Source organism: Triticum aestivum, chromosome 5A (assembly GCF_018294505.1).
Source record: "Triticum aestivum cultivar Chinese Spring chromosome 5A, IWGSC CS RefSeq v2.1, whole genome shotgun sequence".
In the NCBI taxonomy this organism is placed as follows: Eukaryota; Viridiplantae; Streptophyta; class Magnoliopsida; order Poales; family Poaceae; genus Triticum; species Triticum aestivum.
Window position 1 is genome coordinate 395,310,193 of NC_057806.1, and position 20,633 is coordinate 395,330,825.

Sequence of the window (20,633 nt, forward strand, 5' to 3'; positions counted from 1 at the left end):
AGCTGTTGATTATAGATTGGGGGGAGGGAGGGGCCCACCACCATGAAAATCAGGGGAGGAGAGAGAGAGGCAATTTACGTTAACCCTTTCGTAGGTTCCCGTAGATGTAGAAAGATGTGTCCGATCCTGCAATATAGGCCGTCCGATCTATATCTAACGGATAGGAAGCAAACTATGACAATTTACCCGCACTCCTCTCCACATTTGCAGATAAGGCTTTACCTTGTTCATCCTTTTCTCCCACAAAATCTTGATCTTCCGTGCAACGCACGGGCATATTGCTAGTACTCCTACAATATGTATATTATTGTGAAAGTTCATATACACCAGCCGAGATTAATGCAAACACGGTAGATTTTCATTACATTTCGAACTTTTATAGGACAAAAAAAATAAAAGAAACCCGACCCTAAACCTATTCTACGGCGGCGACCGACGTCCTCCATCTGTGATCTCCATGTACGGGGGGGGGGGGTGTTCAAGACCCGTGAAGTGAAGGTGCGGTCTACGGTGAGGAAAAGTAGAACACGGGAGACGGACCGGCCAGTTGGCACACCATGCACTGCCGCCTCCCATGCCCTACTCATCCTCGGAGGAGTCCCCGACCTCGGCGGTGCCGAACGTTGGACGGCAGCAAGTAGGACGCGTGGCTGACGGTGCTCCCGTCGTCGGCCGCCAGCGTGGCCACCGCTTGTGCGGCGACTTGAGCGAGGGCGGCGACCTCGAGCTCCATCCCCGAAGACAAGCTCTCCCGCAGAGCGTTCGCGCTTGCGATCATGGCGGATGTGGTTCCAGGTAGGAGGACGATGCGCTATGGTGTGGAGGTTAGCTGGGCGTTGCCGCTATAAGTAGCGCATTCCGGTGAGGCCAAGCGTCTGGGTGCATCATTAAGTCACCGGAGTTGGTTCCGCGGGCACGAGCCTCTTAATGACGACATACGAAAGGATGGCATGAATGCGGGCAGCTGGCGCCGGCTGGGAACGCACCACGCGATGGTGTGAGGGACGAGGGTTTTGGTGTGCCAGGGTAGTCAGCTGCGGTCGTGGCAATGTTGGAGATGCCCTTTGCTCACATGCGATCCCCACATGTCATTGGAAAAGCAAGACGACCCAGCATGGTCTCAGGTCCAGAGGATGCAGTTGGCCGCGCTACACCACTCCGCGGACGCGTCGTGGTGCCCCGTGCATCCTCGAGGAGCCGGGTGTTGGGGTGTGTTTGAAATGTGTCCAAAGTGCACCTTGCCAAAATTTTGGTCATGACCAAAAGATTGGTCTTTGTTTGGATGGTTGCCATTTTTTTGGCATGCCAATGAACTCTAGCCAACTCTAGTTCATTTTTCTTGCCAATGTCGGCCAAATCATGGGCAACCAATACCTCAACCAAAATTTTGGTCATGACCCAAAGATTGGTCTTTGTTTGGACGGTTGCCATTTCTTTGGCATGCCAATGAACTCTAGCCAACTCAAGTTCATTTTTCTTGCCAATGTCGGCCAAATCATGGGCAACCAATACCTCAACCAAAATTTTGGCTACCCAATGCTTTGATGGGGCAACCTTGGGCACAAACCAACCATACCATTGGTTGTGCCATAGCACTAACGCCACCCTCGGCAAACTGAAACCGACCATGTCTAGCGACGATATGAGTGTGTCGCTGATACGTCTCCAACGTATCTATAATTTTTGATTGCTCCATGCTATATTATCTACTGTTTTGGACTATATTGCGCTTTATTTTCCACTTTTATATTATTTTTGGGACTAACCTATTGTAGCGCCCCGGATGTAACTTACCCAATTTGTACTCCAACTCTTGCCGTTTCCGGCGTTAAGTTATTTTATTTTATCGGGTTCGGGTTTTCGTCTCCGTGTGTTATTGTCATTGTCATGCATCTCATATCATGTCATCTTGTGCATTGCATTTGCATACGTGTTTGTCTCATGCATTCGAGCATTTTCCCCGTTGTCCGTTTTGCATTCCGGCGCTTCGTTCACCTCTGGTGGTCATTTCTAGCCTTCTTTCGTGTGTGGGGATTAAACATTTCCGGATTGGACCGAGACTTGCCAAGCGGCCTTGGCTTACTACCGGTAGACTGCCTGTCAAGTTTCGTGCCATTTGGACTTCGTTTGATACTCCAACGGTTAACCGAGGGACCGAAAAGGCCTCGTGTGTGCTGCAGCCCAACACCCCTCCATTTTGACCCAAAACCCACCTAACTCTGCTCCATCATCTAGATCGTTCGATCACGATCGCGTGGCCGAAAACTGCACCTCCTTTGGACTCTCCTAGCTCCCTCTATGCCTATTTCAAGAACCCCTCCGAATCCGGATCTCCCTCTTCCCCGAAACCCTAATTTTTCCTCTCCGTGCCGGCTGGACATGTCCGTCCGGGCCGGACACGTCCGATCCACCGCCGCTGACCAATCGCCGAGCGCCACCTGTCCCGCGCCCACATCATCGTCCCGCGCGCCACCAGGCCCGCCGGTGCCCGAGGCCGGCCCCCGCGGCCCAGCGCTGTAGGATCGAAAGTATGTCTAGAGGGGGGGTGATTAGACTACTTGACCAAATAAAAACTTAACCTTTTCCCAATTTTAGTTCTTGGCAGATTTTCGCTATTGTAGGATAAGTCAAGCAATCATCACACAATTCAAGCAAGCATGCAAAGAGTATATTTGCAGCGGAAAGTAAAGCATGCAACTTGCAAGAATGTAAAGGGAAGGGTTTGGAGAATTCAAACGCAATTGGAGACACGGATGTTTTTCCCGTGGTTCGGATAGGTGGTGCTATCCTACATCCACGTTGATGGAGACTTCAAACCACGAAGGGTAACGGTTGCGCGAGTCCATGGAGGGCTCCACCCACGAAGGGTAACGGTTGCGCGAGTCCACGGAGGGCTCCACCCACGAAGGGTCCACGAAGAAGCAACCACCCACGAAGGGTCCACGAAGAAGCAACCTTGTCTATCCCACCATGGCCATCGCCCACGAAGGACTTGCCTCACTAGCGGCAGATCTTCACGAAGTAGGCGATCTCCTTGCCCTTACGAACTCCTTGGTTCAACTCCACAATCTTGTCGGAGGCTCCCAAGTGACACCTAGCCAATCTAGGAGACACCACTCTCCAAGAAGTAACAAATGGTGTGTAGGCAATGAACTCCTTGCTCTTGTGCTTCAAATGATAGTCTCCCCAACACTCAACTCTCTCTCATAGGATTTGGATTTTGTGGAAAGAAGATTTGAGTGGAAAGCAACTTGGGGAAGGCTAGAGATCAAGACTCATATGGTAGGAATGGAATATCTTGGTCTCAACACATGAGTAGGTGGTTCTCTCTCAGAACATATGAGTTGGAATGTGTAAGTGTTCTGATGGCTCTCTCCACGAATGAAGAGGAGGTGGAGGGGTATATATAGCCTCCACACAAAATCCAACCGTTACACACAGTTTTCCAATCTCGGTGGGACCGAATCAACAAACTCGGTCGGACCGAAAAGGTAAACCTAGTGACTGTTAGAGATTTTCGGTGGGACTGACATGCAACTCGGTAGGACCGATATGGTTAGGGTTTGGGCATAACGTAATCTCGGTGAGACCGATTACACAAACTCGGTGAGACCGATTTTGGTAATTAGCTAACCAGAGAGTTGGTCAGGCAAACTCGGTGGGACCGATTTGCTCTTTCGGTGAGACCTAAAAGTTACAAAAAGGAAACACTGAATTTACATTGCAATCTCGGTGGGACTGATCCGCTCTTTCGGTGAGACCGAAAAGTTACGAAAGGGAAACAGAGAGTTTGCAATCCCATCTCGGTGAGACCGAGATCCCTATCGGTAGAACCGAATTGCTAGGGTTTGGCAGTGGCTTATGACAAGTGAAACTCGGTGGCGCCGGATAGAAAGAATCGGTAGGACCAAGTTTGGCTTAGGGTTTAGGTCATATGTGGATATGGGAAAGTAGTTGAGGGTTTTGGAGCATATCACTAAGCACATGAAGCAAGAGGCTCATTAAGCAACACCTCATCCCTCCTTGATAGTATTGGCTTTTCCTAAAGACTCAATGTGATCTTGGATCACTAAAATATAAAATGAAGAGTCTTGAGCTTTTGAGCTTGAGCCAATCCTTTGTCCTTAGCATTTTGAGGGTTCCACTTTCACATCCATGCCATGCCAATCATTGAGCTTTCCTGAAATAGTCATCTTGGAATAGCATTAGCTCAATGAGCTATATGTTGTTATGAATTACCAAAACCACCTAGGGATAGTTGCACTTTCAATCTCCCCCTTTTTGGTAATTGATGACAACATATAGATCAAAGCTTCGACAAATGATAATGAGCATGAAATATATCGTCGCTTTGAGAAGTATGTGACAAGTAAGAGCTCCCCCTAAATTTGTGCATATTTAAAATTTGCTTTGGACTGCAAATGCACAAAGAGTTAGAGTCATGGGTTACTCTTCCATGTCACATACATCTTGGTGGAGCGCTTAAAATGATAAGAATGAAATACATGCACTCATCACCAAGAATAGTGAATGATCACATAAGATAGATAAGATATATCAAGCATGCATAAGTGTAGCTTATGATCAAACACATGATCATCAATGTCTCACAGATAACGGCATAGTATCTCAAGCACTCAAAAGCAAACAAAGTTCGAAAAACCACCAAATAAAACAAGAGAGAAAAAAGCAACACTCTCTCTCTAGAAGCCTATGATCTATACATTTTCCTCCCCCTTTGGCAACAAGTTACCAAAAAGTTCCTAGAAAATGCATAGTGCTAAGTCGACACTCAGGCTTGATCTTCAGGTGGTGGTGGAGTCCGGAGCACTCCAAGGACGAAGCCTTCTGTAGACGTGGTTGGAGTTGAGGCTGAAATAGATGTTGGAGCTGGTGGAACTTAGGCTGTAGCTGGTGCAGAAGTGGTGGCTCTGGTGTCAGCAACTGGCACTGCATGTGATCTCTGAGCTCTTGGCACTCTGGCAAATGCATCAGTTGTAGTCTTGCCTCTCCTCTCCTGCATGTCATCCTGAAGTTGTTCCACTGCAGACTGAATCTTTGTTACTTTGACATCCAAGTCATAGAACTTTTGTTCCATGATCCTCTCTAAGCTCTGCTGATTCTGAGTGAGGGTGGCCAGTCCTTGCTCAATCCTCAGTGTGGATGCAATCAAGTAACCAAGCTGCTCTTGTTTGGTTTTCAAGAAATACTTAGATGCCTCCTCTTGAGTTGGCATCTTGGCAGCTTTCTCCTTCCTTGCCTTCTCCTTCTTTGCTTGTGCTTGAACTGATGATGGTTCATTCTCATTCATGACAACTTGATTATCTTCAAAATCTGGACGGATGGGCAGGTGTTCCTTGTCCAATGAGTATATGCCTGTGCCCATCTTTGAGTTGATGAGCTCCTGAATCTGTGGGGCATATCCACAACTCCTCTTCTGGTCTGCTGCAGTCCTCTTGATGGTCTCTACCATGAGGCTCATCACCTTGAACTTCTGTGGCACATCAAATATATGAAGCAAATTTATTGCATGGCCTCTGATCATCTTGTGATCTCCAGACTTGGGCAACAATGTGTGCCTCAGTATCCAATTGATAGTTGGCAGCCCTGACAGAAGATAGTGCACTGAGCCAAACTTGAAAGTGTCAAGTGCTTCATTTGGAATTTCCTTGTACATATTTGACATTGAGTTATGGTCCATCTTCTTCTTGGAATAGACATCCAAGTCATCATCATGCTCTTCTGGGGCATTGATTAGCTGAGCCCATTCAGCAACTGTTGACTGGTACCTCGTACCTTCTGACATCCAAATTATCCTTCCATCTGGGTAGAAGTGTGCCGTGGAGTAGAATTGCATAATGAGCTCCTCGTTCCACTTTGTGAGCTTCTGCCCAACAAAGTCTGCAACTCCATAAGCACTAAAGCTGTCAATCACACCAGGATAGTGTTCCTCATTTTCCTCCATGTAGGTCCAGTCGACCCATCTCATGTCACAAACAATGGGCTTCTTATCAAGCAAAACTGTCTCATAGAAGTCCTGTTGTTCCTTAGTGTGGAACCTGTAGTCAACAGCAGTTCTTCTCCTTGAAGCATATGGATCTGCTTCTCTCCACTTCCTCAGCCCTGAGTCTCTTCTGAGCTTCATGTCCTCAGCCACAGGATGAGCATCATTGTGGTCTGGGATCTTGGGCTTGAGCTTTCTCAGAACATGCTCTTCATCATCTTCTTCAGCAGCTTCAGGCACTGGGGCCTTGTTCTTTTCAGTTGCAGGTATGCTCCTTGTATTTCTCTTTGGTGCAGACTTGGCCTTTGATGCAGCTTTGGGTGCTTCTTTGGGCTTAGATGTGGCAGCCCCTGATCTTATAGCATCACCCATAAGCTTAGGTGCCTTAGGTGCTGGTGCAGCAACCTCTTCTTCTTCCTCTTCTTCCATGATGGAAGCCTTTCCAAGCACTCTGGCTACGGTCTTCTTGACCCTTTCCTTCCTTTTCTTTCCTTCAGCAGCAACTGGCTATATGGTTGCAGGCTTTTCAGGAATCTGAGTTGAGGCTCTGACCTTTGGCATAGGCTGCCTACCTGCTGGCCTTTTGATTTTCAATCCTGGCTTTGTGCCCTGTGCTGGCTCAACTCTCTTGGAAGTTGCTTCCTCTTCTGCCACATAGTCCTCATCCTCTGATTCTGAGGTTCTCTTCTTTCTCTGTCTGGTGGCAGCTTTAGGCAGATTGCTAGGAGTACTTCTGCTGCCATCATCTGAAGAACTTGAGGGACTAGTGCCCTCACTCATCTGCACTTGCTCTTCTGACATGTTCTGGCTATCACTTTGGTCTGACATGATGCAAACTTTGACTGCTGACCCTGTGAATAGTTTATAGATGAGGTAGAGTGGATGAGCATCACAAAATGCAGAGTTTTTTGCAAAAGAATCATTCAAAATCTTAGTTTTAGTTTCCCACTGAAATCATCTCGGATCTACCGATTTTTAAACTCGGTGATACCGAAGCAGTTTTGGAACCTAAACTAGTGAACTCGGTCAGACCGAGTCACAGTTCGGTGGCACCGAGACTGCTAGGGTTTCACAAAGTTCCAAAATCGGTCACACCGATAAGTAATTCTCGGTCAGACCGAGTCTCACTTGTGCAATGGCATGAGCCAAATCGGTGGGACCGAGTTTTTCAACTCGGTGGGTCCGAGATGGTTTCGGCGGAAACCTAACCCTAAAATTTTCGAATCAAAACTAATCTACGAACGCATTGACTGGATAGGAGTGTTTCAATCGTGGCAAGAATCATTAAGAACACAATGTGCTAGGAATCGGACTGGGAATAGCACTGTGATCGAGTCCATACCCTAGTTCGGCGGAGACTCGCTACGGCGGCAACGGCGGGGTTGAATTCCGTTGACGGCGACGGAGACCAGCGACTGGAGGCGGCTGGCGGCGAGGAGACGATCCGGAGACCAAGTTGGCAGAGCAGGCTATCGCGCGGGCGAAGGGGTTCGGAGAAATTTCCAAATTTTTGCCCGTGACTATATATAGCCCGACCCTGTCGGTGTGACCGAGTGGAACAACTCGGTGGCACCGAGATGCAAAACTGTATACAGTTGTTGCAACTCGGTGTGACCGAATGGTTCAAATCGGTTGCACCGAGATCGAAAACCTAGATCAACTTAATGATCTCGGTAGGACCGAAAGTAGGGTATCGGTCAGACCGAGAATCATAAAGAGGTTTTGGAAGTTTAAGTCTATGACGAATCGGGGACTCCGAGCGCTCCTCACACAGAGTGGTTCGAATCTGACTTGATCAAATTTTGTGATGTAGCATGAATAGAGTTTGAGACGAGAAAAGCATAGATAGCTAGAGGAGGTTCTTAGGCATTCTTGTCCATCCACTTGGCAAAAGGAAATAAAACCAAACAATCAAAACAACAAGTGGATGTCCTCGAATGAGTAAAATATGCAACCAGCATGCTCACACAATAAGATGGCAAATGAAATATGTGACAAGGCATGCACAACCAATTCTAGCATCTATCAAGCAATTTGCGATGACAAGGTCATCTATATATGAGTATATTGACTTAGGAGTCAAGTGAGAACACTTGATCATAGGTCATACTCATCGTTTAAGCTCAAGTGGGGTTACCACTTTTACATAAAGCATTGTTGTGTTCACATCTTTAGAGTTGCTTTAGCTCAAGTCTTAGAGTAAAGCTCCCCCTAGATGTGATATCCCCCCTTAGAGGGATGAACTAACCTCGGGTTTTGTCGATGATGACTTCATGTAGATGTTGAAGATGTGGATGCTCAATGTTGATGTAGATCACTTGGAGCTATCCATTTGAGTGAATTGCACTTTCAATACCTACATGGGTTAGTCCCACAAGGAACAAACAAGGATATCCATAGACATAGAGTGATGCACACACAAGATGATGTCCATGAAAACTTTTAGGTTACCTTGTCCCTTGTCTTACCAACAAGAGGGTTTGTGACTCCTTGAACTAGTGCAAGATGTGGAAGTTGATTGCACTTGTTCTTGCCAAAATGATAAGAGTGAAGTATGTTGGCGGAGTCACCCTCAAGAACTCTCTAGTTCTTCTTCTTTTGGATCCACACCATCTTGATGGGAATCCTTGGAGTTGTAGTCGTACTTGATGAAGTGGAACTTGAAGTAGTCTTGGGAATCCACTTGACTAAGGTCTTAGGAGCTTCTTCAAATGCATCAATTTCCTCTTGAAGCTTGTCCTTGCCTTTTTGCTTGTAGTCTTGTGGTGGAAGATCATCTTGAGCTTGTGTCCCCTTGAAAGAAGTATCATACTTCTCTTGTTGAGGAACAAACTTTGTCTTGGGGTATTGATCTTCTTCCCACTCAACTCCATTGGCATTGAACTTTCGTTCAAAACCAACACCTTGATTCTTCCGGTGCATTCCTTGCTTGCGCACAATTTCCTCGAATTGCTTACTCCCGGCAAGGCTTTTGTACACTCCTTTCTCTATAATTCCCTTCAATAAGCTATTTTCTTGCTCAAGTGTAACTTGGCTAAGAGAATCATTAGTGGAATCAAGAGAACTACTAGAAGCAACAATATTGGATTTAGCATGATCATTGTTACTGCTAGAGGAAGAATCTTTCTTGTTCTTGTTACTAGACTTGACTTGAGGCATGTAAGTGGATAAGAGTAAACGCTTGGCAATGTAAGAAGAACTTTTCTTGCGGAGATCATCATTGATTGCTTTTAAGAACTCATGCTCTTGCTCAAGATTGAGCTTTTCAAAGCGTAATTTCTCATGAGCTCTTAAAAGTTCTCGATGATCTTCGAAGATAGTTTCATGAGCTAACTTAAGAGTGTTTAGTTCTTTAGTTAGAGCCTCAATCTTCTCCTTATCATTGTCATTCGTTTTATCTTGATTAGCATGATTAATTGACGTTTCATCATAGTATTCATCACTAGAGTTGTCAACAAGCAAATCATCACCTAACAAGTCATCTTCATCACTATTGAAATCAACATACTCGGGGTGTGTTACCTTAGGACCTTTGGCCATGAAGCATCTTCCAATTCCTTCATTTGGTGAGTCAAATATGTCATAGGAGTTGGTTGACACAAGTGCTAGACCGGCAACACCTTCATCTTGAGTATCTTCGGAGTCGGAGTGATAACTTCTCTCGGAGTGGCTGTCGGAGTCGGAGCCGGATACCCATTCACCAACATGAGCTTGATGTCTTCGTTTTGTGTAGCTCCTTGATGATTTTTCCTTCCTTTCCGAATCCTTGCTTCTCCGTGAGTATCTTCGTTCATAACGATCATCTCTACTCCTTCTCTCTCTTGGTGGTGATTCTTTGCTTCTTCTTTTTGGAGAATCTTCTCTTCTCTTGTAGGGAGCCGTACACTCATTGGAATAGTGTCTGGGTCTTCCACAACTGTAGCAGTTTCGCTCTCGACTAGAAGATCTTTTGTCATTGTAGGACCTTGACTTGAAGCTTCTATCTTTGCTTCTACTCTTGTAGAACTTGTTGAAGTTCTTCACCATTAAGCTCAATTCTTCATTGAAGTTTTGTTTCTCACTTGATGATGTAGGGGCTTCACATGAGGCTTTGTAGGCACCACTTGATTTGTTGTGAAGTTCCTCTTTATCCTTAAGTGACATCTCATGAGCAACAATTCTTCCAATCACCTCCGTTGGCTTGAGATCTTTGTAATTGGGCATCATTTGGATCAATGTGCACACGGTATCATATTTTCCATCCAAGGCTCTTAGAATCTTCTTGATGATGAATCTATCGGTCATCTCTTCACTTCCTAAGCCGGCAATCTCATTTGTGATGAGAGCAAGCCTAGAGTACATTTCAGCGACACCTTCACCATCCTTCATTTTGAACTTGTCAAGTTGACTTTGAAGCACATCCAACTTGGATTCCTTGACGGAGTCGGTACCTTCGTGCATATCAATCAAAGTGTCCCAAATTTCCTTTGCATTCTCAAGACGGCTGATTTTGTTGAATTCTTCGGGGCACAATCCGTTGAAGAGAATATCACAAGCTTGAGCATTGTATTGCAACATCTTCAACTCATCCGCGGTAGCTTCACGGTTTGGTTCTTTCCCATCAAAGAAGTCACCTTGCAAACCAACACACACAATAGCCCAAACGGCGGGGTTATGTCCAAGAATATGCATTTTCATTTTATGCTTCCAACTAGCAAAATTAGTACCATCAAAGTAAGGACCTCTACGGTGATAATTTCCCTCGCTAGACGCCATACTCTCCTAGGTTGTGAAACCAAGGCTATGACCACCAAAAGCTATGGAGATCAAAGCAAATGGAGACCAAAGCTCTGATACCACTTGTAGGATCGAAAGTATGTCTAGAGGGGGGTGATTAGACTACTTGACCAAATAAAAACTTAACCTTTTCCCAATTTTAGTTCTTGGCAGATTTTAGCTATTGTAGGACAAGTCAAGCAATCATCACACAATTCAAGCAAGCATGCAAAGAGTATATTGGCAGCGGAAAGTAAAGCATGCAACTTGCAAGAATGTAAAGGGAAGGGTTTGGAGAATTCAAACGCAATTGGAGACACGGATGTTTTTCCCGTGGTTCGGATAGGTGGTGCTATCCTACATCCACGTTGATGGAGACTTCAACCCACGAAGGGTAACGGTTGCGCGAGTCCACGGAGGGCTCCACCCACGAAGGGTAACGGTTGCGCGAGTCCACGGAGGGCTCCACCCACGAAGGGTCCACGAAGAAGCAACCACCCACGAAGGGTCCACGAAGAAGCAACCTTGTCTATCCCACCATGGCCATCGCCCACGAAGGACTTGCCTCACTAGCGGTAGATCTTCACGAAGTAGGCGATCTCCTTGCCCTTACAAACTCCTTGGTTCAACTCCACAATCTTGTCGGAGGCTCCCAAGTGACACCTAGCCAATCTAGGAGACACCACTCTCCAAGAAGTAACAAATGGTGTGTAGGTAATGAACTCCTTGCTCTTGTACTTCAAATGATAGTCTCCCCAACACTCAACTCTCTCTCATAGGATTTGGATTTTTTGAAAAGAAGATTTGAGTGGAAAGCAACTTGGGGAAGGCTAGAGATCAAGATTCATATGGTAGGAATGGAATATCTTGGTCTCAACACATGAGTAGGTGGTTCTCTCTCAGAACATATGAGTTGGAATTGTGTATGTGTTCTGATGGCTCTCTCTACGAATGAAGAGGAGGTGGAGGGGTATATATAGCCTCCACACAAAATCCAACTGTTACACACAGTTTTCCAATCTTGGTGGGACCGAATCAACAAACTCGGTCGGACCGAAAAGGTAAACCTAGTGACTATTAAAGATTTTCAGTGGGACTGACATGCAACTCGGTAGGACCGATATGGTTAGGGTTTGGGCATAACGTAATCTCGGTGAGACCGATTACACAAACTCGGTGAGACCGATTTTGGTAATTAGCTAACCAGAGAGTTGGTCAGGCAAACTCAGTGGGACCGATTTGCTCTTTCGGTGAGACCAAAAAGTTACAAAAAGGAAACACTGAATTTACATTGCAATCTCGGTGGGACCTATCCGCTCTTTCGGTGATACCGAAAAGTTACGAAAGGGAAACAGAGAGTTTGCAATCCCATCTCGGTGAGACCGAGATCCCTATTGGTAGAACCGAATTGCTAGGGTTTGGCAGTGGCTTATGACAAGTGAAACTCAGTGGCGCCGGATAGAAAGAATCGGTAGGACCGAGTTTGGCTTAGGGTTTAGGTCATATGTGGATATGGGAAAGTAGTTGAGGGTTTTGGAGCATATCACTAAGCACATGAAGCAAGAGGCTCATTAAGCAACACCTCATCCCTCCTTGATAATATTGGCTTTTCCTAAAGACTCAATGTGATCTTGGATCACTAAAATATAAAATGAAGAGTCTTGAGCTTTTGAGCTTGAGCCAATCCTTTGTCCTTAGCATTTTGAGGGTTCCACTTTCAGATCCATGCCATGCCAATCATTGAGCTTTCCTGAAATAGTCATCTTGGAATAACATTAGCTCAATGAGCTATATGTTGTTATGAATTACCAAAACCACCTAGGGATAGTTGCACTTTCCGGCCCGAGCCGCCTCCACCGCCCGCCGCCTTCGCGCCTCGCCGCGCGCGAGCTCGCCGCCGCCATCCGACGTTGCGAGGCTGGCCCAAGCACCTCTCCTCGCCGACGTGCCTTGCTCCTCTCGCCAGAGCCGCCGCCTCGCCGGAGTTCTCCTCCCTCGCCGGCCGGATCTGGTGGTTGGACCAGATCCACCGGTCCCCGATCCAAACGCCATATATTCTGATGCCATGTTTGAGTGTTGTAGCATGTTCATTTTGTTGCATTTAGATGACTACTTGCTGTAAATCGCAGACCGGTTTCATATTTGAATCGCTTGCCATTTCCAAACCGTAACTCCGATTCCAGCGTTCTTTATATCGTTTTCAAGCGATTTAATCTCATATTTCCAGTGGCACACTTGGATTCCCAAGTTGAGGCGAGGTTCATTGCATCCCTTGTCAATTCTTGTATATGCATCCCGCATCGCATCCCGCATAGCATACCATCCTTGCATCATATTGGTTGATCCTTGCACGTGGTTGATTGTGTTCCGTTTGCTTGTTTGTCTTGTTTGGGTAGAGCCGGGAGATGAGTTCGCTAACGAGGAGCCCATTGAGTTTGCTTTCGAGGATCCAGTCAACTCTGACAACTTTGTAGGCAAGATGATCATACCCTCGAAATCACTACCATCTTTGCTATGCTAGATTGCTCGCTCTTTTGCTATGCCATTGCTACGATGCCTACCACTTGCTTTCAAGCCACCCAAATTTCCATGTAAAACCTCTAACCCACCTTGTCCTAGCAAACCGTTGATTGGCTATGTTACCGCTTTGCTCAGCCCCTCTTATAGCGTTGCTAGTTGCAGGTGAAGATTGGAGGCCGCTCCTTGTTGGAACATTTATTTACTTGTTGGGATATCATTATATTGCTATGTTATCTTAATGCATTTATATACTTGGTAAAGGGTGGAAGGCTCGGCCTCTCTCCTAGTGTTTTGTTCCACTCTTGCCGCCCTAGTTTCCGTCATATCGGTGTTATGTTCCCGGATTTTGTGTTCCTTACGCGGTTGGGTTATAATGGGAACCCCTTGATAGTTCGCCTTGATTAAAGTTTTTCCAGCAATGCCCAACCTTGGTTTTACCATTTGCCACCTAGCCTCGTTTCCCTTGGGTTTCCGGAGCCCGAGGGTCATCTTATTTTAACCCCCCCGGGCCAGTGCTCCTCTGAGTGTTGGTCCCACCGAGCGATGTCCGGGGCTACCAGGGGCAACTCTAGCCTGGCCTACCCGACGTCTGGCTCATCTGAGTGTGCCCTGAGAAAGAGATATGTGCAGCTCCTATCGGGATTTGTCGGCACATTCGGGCGGTGTTGCTGGTCTTGTTTTAACCTGTCGAAGTGTCTTGAAGAACCGAGATACCGAGTCTGATCGGAACGTCTTGGGAGGAGGTCTATTCCTTCGTTGACCGTGAGAGCTTGTCATGGGCTAAGTTGGGACTCCCCTGCAGGGATTTGAACTTTCGAAAGCCATGCCTGCGGTTATGGGCAGATGGGAATTTGTTAATGTCCGGTTGTAGATAACTTGAACCTTAACCTAAATTAAAATGAATCAACCGAGTGTGTTACCGTGATGGCCTCTTCTCGGCGGAGTCCGGGAAGTGGACACGGTGTTGGAGTAATGTTTGCGCAAGTTGTTCTCTAGTTTCTCGCTCGCGCTTTGCCTCCTCTTCTCGCTCTCTTTTGCGAATAAGTTAGCCACCGTATATGCTAGTCGCTTGCTGCAGCTCCACATATATTTACCTTGCCTAACCTATAAGCTTTAATAGTCTTGATCGCGAGGGTACGAGATTGCTGAGTCCCTGTGGCTCACAGATTACTATTACACCAGATGCAGGGCCTGATGATTCTGCTCCAGGAGACGCGCTTGAGCTCAAGTGGGAGTTCGACGAAGACTCTCAACGTTACTATGTTTCCTTTCCTGATGATCAGTAGTGGTGCCCAGTTGGGGGAGATTGGGACCGTGTCGCATGTTGGGTTCTCTTTTATTTTGGCGCCGTAGTCGGGCCATGAGTGTTTGGATGATGTAATGTTATTAATGTACTTGATTGACGTGGCGAGTGTAAGCCAACTATGTTATCTCCCCTTTTATTATCTATATTACATGGGATGTTGTGAAGATTGCCTGACTTGCGACATATGCCTTCAATGCGATTATGCCTCTAAGTCGTGCCTCGACACGTGGGAGATATAGTCGCATCGAGGGTGTTACAAGTTGGTAATCAGAGCCTTCCCCGACCTTAGGAGCCCCATTGCTTGATCGTTTCTAGCAGCCGAGTTGTGTCTAGAAAAATGTTTTGAGTCATCTAGGAATTATATATCGGAGAGTTTAGGAATTCTTTTTACTTCCCAGTCTCCTCATCGCTCTGGTAAGGCATCCTGACGTAGAGTTTTGACTCTTCTCTTCTCAAATTTCACTAAAATTTTTTTAGGATCACGCGGGTATCTTGGAATCGTTCCGATGGTTTTATGATGAGAACATTGTCTTGGTGCCTCCTGTCAGGGGTTTTGTGGAAGTGTCCCGAGGAATTGAGCTCTGAGGTGTTGTCATCATAATTTTATCTTTGCAATTTTGGAATACCTGAGTTTAGTATGTCGACATCGAAAATCTCTTTTATGCAGTTCGTTGGTGAGATAACCTCGACGCCACCCAGTACTGGGGCGGGAGTTTGGGAGTATCGCCATAACTTGTATAACGGATGCTTTTCGAAGGTTGAGGTAGATGGTTTCCGAAGGTTTTCTCGGTTATGTGTTGAAGGATGGATACAGCTGGATGTAGGAATTGCTAGATTTGGGTGAGATATTATGCTTCCCCTGTATCCCCAACACCTAATTGCATAACCGGAAAGGTTCGGGAGTTTCATAGGTGGGAATTCTAGTAGCTCTAGTTCTTCTTCCACGGATATTGGTTTGAGATTGGGACTTCTTACCGAGTATTCGTTCTTGATCCGTACCTTGTTGATTTATTTCTCTACCTGAATTCTACGTGGCTTCTCAATTTATGGATATGTGACCATTTCAAGAGGAATGCATTCGTTCATTTTGTTTGGATGTGAAGACTATATGTTGCAATTTTCATTCCATTGGTTTCAGCTTCAATATTGTCTATCAATGTGCTAATGGTGGTCAACATCTTCAGGATGGCTCCTCCAACGCGCATGACTCCGAATCCAGATCTGCCACCACCTCCACCTCCTCTGGAGGCATGGCAAGCTGTGATGGCCGTAACCAATGCAAACACACAGTTGATCATGCAAATTCTCCAAGAGCGCAATCAAGCAAACAAAGGCAACAATCAGAATCACTCTGCTACACTCAACCAGTTCCTTGCTAACGGGCCAAAGACTTTCAGCAATTGTGTTGAGGCAACCGATGCTGACGATTGGCTTGTGGATCTGTGCAAGCATTTCGAGTGCAGTAACGTCAGGACTGAAGATTTCGTCAAGTTCGCTTCCTTCCAACTCAAAGATCAAGCTGCAGAATGGTTCCAGCAGTACAAGGATTCCAGAGGTGGACATGTTATCACTTGGGAGGAATTCCGTCAAGATTTCCGAGCTCATCATATCCCTTAGAGCGTGGTTGAAAGCAAGCGTGAGGAATTTCGCAACCTGAAGCAAGGCTCTTTGTCTGTCTATGACTACAACAAGTTGTTCCAGAAGCTCGCCCGCTTTGCCAAGCAGGAAGTCCCTGATGAGAAGAGCATGATATACCAGTTCAGGGGTGGTCTCAGAGAATAAATCCAGCTAGCTCTTGTTCTCTTTGAGCCCTTAAGGTACGATCAGTTCTACAACATGGCGTTGAAGCAAGAGGCCGCTCAGTTGAGGTGTGATGCTTCCAAGAAGCGAGTCAGAGATGTTACTCCTTCTTCCTCTACTCAAGTGGCCAAGCAGCAGAAGTATTGGCTTCCTCCTCCTCCGTTCCGTCAGTCGTATCAGCAGAAGAGCAAAGGTGGCAGTGGTTCTTCCCACCCACCCAACCCTGGTTTTCAGAACAAGACTTCATCTCAAGCTCCAAGATCGAGTGCTCCGTATCACCGTCCGCTTTCAGAGGTCACGTGCAACAAGTGCCAACAGAAGGGTCACTATGCCAACAAGTGCTTCAACCAGAGGCGTCTTCCTCCTCCTCCTGTCAGATCGGCAAGTACAGCTCTGGTCAAGCATAACCCCAAGTCCGCCAAGGTCAACTTGATGAATGCAGCTCAGGCAGAGGACTCATCAGATGTCATTATGGGTAACCTTCATGTTAATGATATTCCTGCGAAAGTTCTTTTTGACACTGGTGCATCGCATTGTTTTATCTCGAGGCCATTTGTTTCTAAGCATGAGTTGCCTTTACAAGATTTTCCTAGACAGTTATCTGTGGTTTCTCCGGGTAAATTCATGAATTCAAGCGCTATCGCCCCAGATGTTACTATCACCTTGGGTGACTACAAGTTTCTCTCTTCTCCGGTGGTTCTTGGTAACTCGGATATTGATCTTATTCTCGGAATGGATTGGCTTTCTAAGCACAAGGCTCAGCTTGATTGTGCAGCCAGGCAGATTCAATTGACTCATTCGTCTGAGGATGTAATTGTCTTTGCCGCTCGTGATGATATCATCCGTCTGTTTTCTCTCAATGAGAAGGGTGAACTGGATGCTATCTCGCAAATTCCAGTCGTTTGCGAATATCAAGACGTCTTTCCAGAAGAGCTTCCAGGAATGCCTCCGCACCGACCAGTTGAATTCGTTATTGATCTTGAGCCCGGTACGGAACCTGTGTGCAAGCGTCCTTACAAGCTCGGACCTGAAGAGTTGAAGGAGCTGAAGAAGCAACTCGATATTCAAGAGAAAATGGGTCTCATCCGGCCTAGTTCTTCTCCGTGGGGTTGTGGTGTTCTTTTTGTGAAGAAGAAGGATGGAACGGACCGACTTTGTGTTGATTACCGTCCATTGAACAAGAAGACCATCAAGAACAAATACCCACTTCCCAACATCAATGAGCTGTTCGAACAACTCAAAGGTGCCCAAGTATTCTCCAAGCTTGATCTCCGTATGGGTTATCATCAGATTCGAATCCGTGAGCAAGATATTCCCAAGACGGCTTTCAGGACAAGCTATGGTTCATATGAATACACTGTCATGTCTTTTGGCCTCGTCAACGCTCCTCCGACGTTCTCTCGCATGATGAACTTCATCTTCAACGCCTACACCAATGACTTCGTTTTGGTCTATCTCGACGACATTCTGGTTTTCTCGAAGAACAAGGAAGATCATGCCAAGCACTTGCGTTTGGTACTCGATAAGCTCAGGGAACATCAGTTCTACGCCAAGTTCTCCAAGTGTGAATTTTGGCTCGATGAGGTTCTTTATCTTGGTCATATCATCTCTGCCAAGGGCATTGCCGTGAATCCTGAGAAGGTGTCTGCAATTGTGAATTGGGAACCTCCTCAGAACGTGAAGCAACTCCGTAGCTTCCTCGGTCTCGCAAGCTATTGCCGAAGATTCGTTGAAAACTTTTCTAAGATCGCGAAGCCTCTCTCAAATCTTCTCCAGAAGCACGTCAAGTACGTTTGGTCTCCGGAGTGTGACATTGCTTTCAACACTTTGAAAGAGAAATTGATCACTGCTCCAGTTCTGACTCCGCCTGATGAATCCAAGCCGTACGAGGTCTTTTGTGATGCCTCTCTCCAAGGTCTTGGCGCAGTATTGATGCAAGAGAAGAAAGTTGTTGCTTATACCTCTCGCCAGTTGAAGCCTAATGAGAAGAACTACCCCACTCATGATCTCGAGTTGGCGGCAGTTGTGCATGCTCTTTTGACTTGGAGACATCTTCTATTGGGAAGAAAAGTGGACATTTTCACTGATCACAAGAGTCTCAAGTACATCTTCACTCAGCCTAATCTCAACCTCAGGCAAACTCGATGGGTCGAAATGATTCAAGAGTATAATCCGAGTATCGAGTATACTCCAGGCAAGGCCAATGTGATTGCTGACGCATTGAGCAGAAAGGCTTATTGCAACAGTCTGATTCTCAAGCCTTATCAACCCGAGCTTTGTGAAGCTTTCCGCAAACTTAATCTGCAAGTTGTTCCTCAAGGTTTCCTCGCCAACCTTCAAGTCTCTCCTACCTTGGAAGACCAGATTCGCCAAGCCCAGCTTCTTGATGCTATGGTGAAAAAGGTGAAGATTGGGATTGCCAAGAGTCAACCCAAGTACAAGTGCTACCGCCTTGATGACAAGGATACTCTCTTCTTCGAGGATCGTATTGTTGTGCCCAAAGGTGACCTTCGTAAAGTGATCATGAATGAGGCTCACAATTCTCTCCTCTCCATTCACCCTGGGAGCACGAAGATGTATCAGGACCTTAAGCAGGCTTATTGGTGGACTCGAATGAAGCGCGAGATTGCTCAATTCGTGAATGAATGTGATGTCTGCAGAAGAGTGAAGGCAGAACACCAAAGGCCAGCTGGTCTCCTCCAACCTCTTGCCATTCCAGAATGGAAGTTTGACCACATTGAAATGGACCTCATGACTGGGTTTCCAAAGTCCAAGCGTGGCAATGATGCTATATTCGTTGTCATCGACAAACTCACCAAAGTGGCTCACTTTCTGCCTATCAAAGAGTCAATCACTGCAGCTCAATTGGAGGAACTCTATACCTCTCGAATTGTCTCTCTGCACGGTATTCCTCAGGTGATCTCTTCAGACCGTGGCAGCATCTTTACCTCCAAGTTTTGGGATTCTTTTCAGAAGGCCATGGGCACCAACATCCGCTTCAGCACAGCTTTCCATCCTCAAACTAGCGGTCAAGTCGAGCGTGTCAACCAGATTCTTGAAGATATGCTCAGGGCTTGTGTGATCTCCTTCGGCATGAAGTGGGAGGATTGTCTTCCTTATGCTGAATTCTCCTACAACAACAGTTTTCAAGCAAGTTCGGGCAAGGCCCCATTTGAAATTCTGTATGGCAGGAAGTGCCGTACCCCTCTCAACTGGTCTGAAACCGGTGAACGTCAGCTTTTGGGTAATGACTTAATCACAGAGGCAGAGGAAATGTGCAAAGTCATTCGAGATAACCTCAAAGCAGCCCAATCCCGCCAGAAGAGCTACTATGATAGTAAGCACCGTGATTTGGCTTTCGAGATCGGAGATCATGTTTACCTCCGTGTCTCTCCTATGAAAGGTACTCGTCGCTTCGGTATCAAAGGGAAGCTTGCCCCTAGATACGTGGGACCTTTCAAGATTGTCAGCAAGAGAGGCGATCTCGCCTATCAACTCGAGCTTCCTTCAAACTTTGCAAATGTTCATCATGTGTTCCATGTCTCTCAGCTCCGAAAGTGCTTCAAGACTCCTGACCGTACCGTCAACTTCGAGGACATTGAGCTCCAAGAAGATCTCTCTATCGTGAGCACCCAGTTGCTATTCTTGAAGAGACTGAACGCAAGACTCGCAACAAGTCAATCAAATTTCTCAAAGTCAAGTGGTCACACCATTCCGACCGTGAAGCTACCTGGGAACGCGAGGATCACCTCCGTTCTGAATACCCGGCGTTCTTTCAGTCCTAGATCTCGGGACGAGATCCTTTCGTAGTGGTGGAGTGTTGTAACACCCCGGATGTAACTTTCCCAATTTGTACTCCAACTCTTGCCGTTTCCGGCGTTAAGTTATTTTATTTTCTCGGGTTCGGGTTTTGTCTCCGTGTGTTGTTGTCGTTGTCATGCATCTCATATCATGTCATCATGTGCATTGCATTTGCATACGTGTTTGTCTCATGCATTCGAGCATTTTCCCCGTTGTCCGTTTTGCATTCCGGCGCTTCGTTCTCCTCCGGTGGTCATTTCTAGCTTTCTTTCGTGTGTGGGGATTAAACATTTCCGGATTGGACCGAGACTTGCCAAGCAGCCTTGGTTTACTACCGGTAGACCGCCTGTCAAGTTTCGTACCATTTGGACTTCGTTTGATACTCCAACGGTTAACCGAGGGACCGAAAAGGCCTCGTGTGTGTTGCAGCCCAACACCCCTCCAATT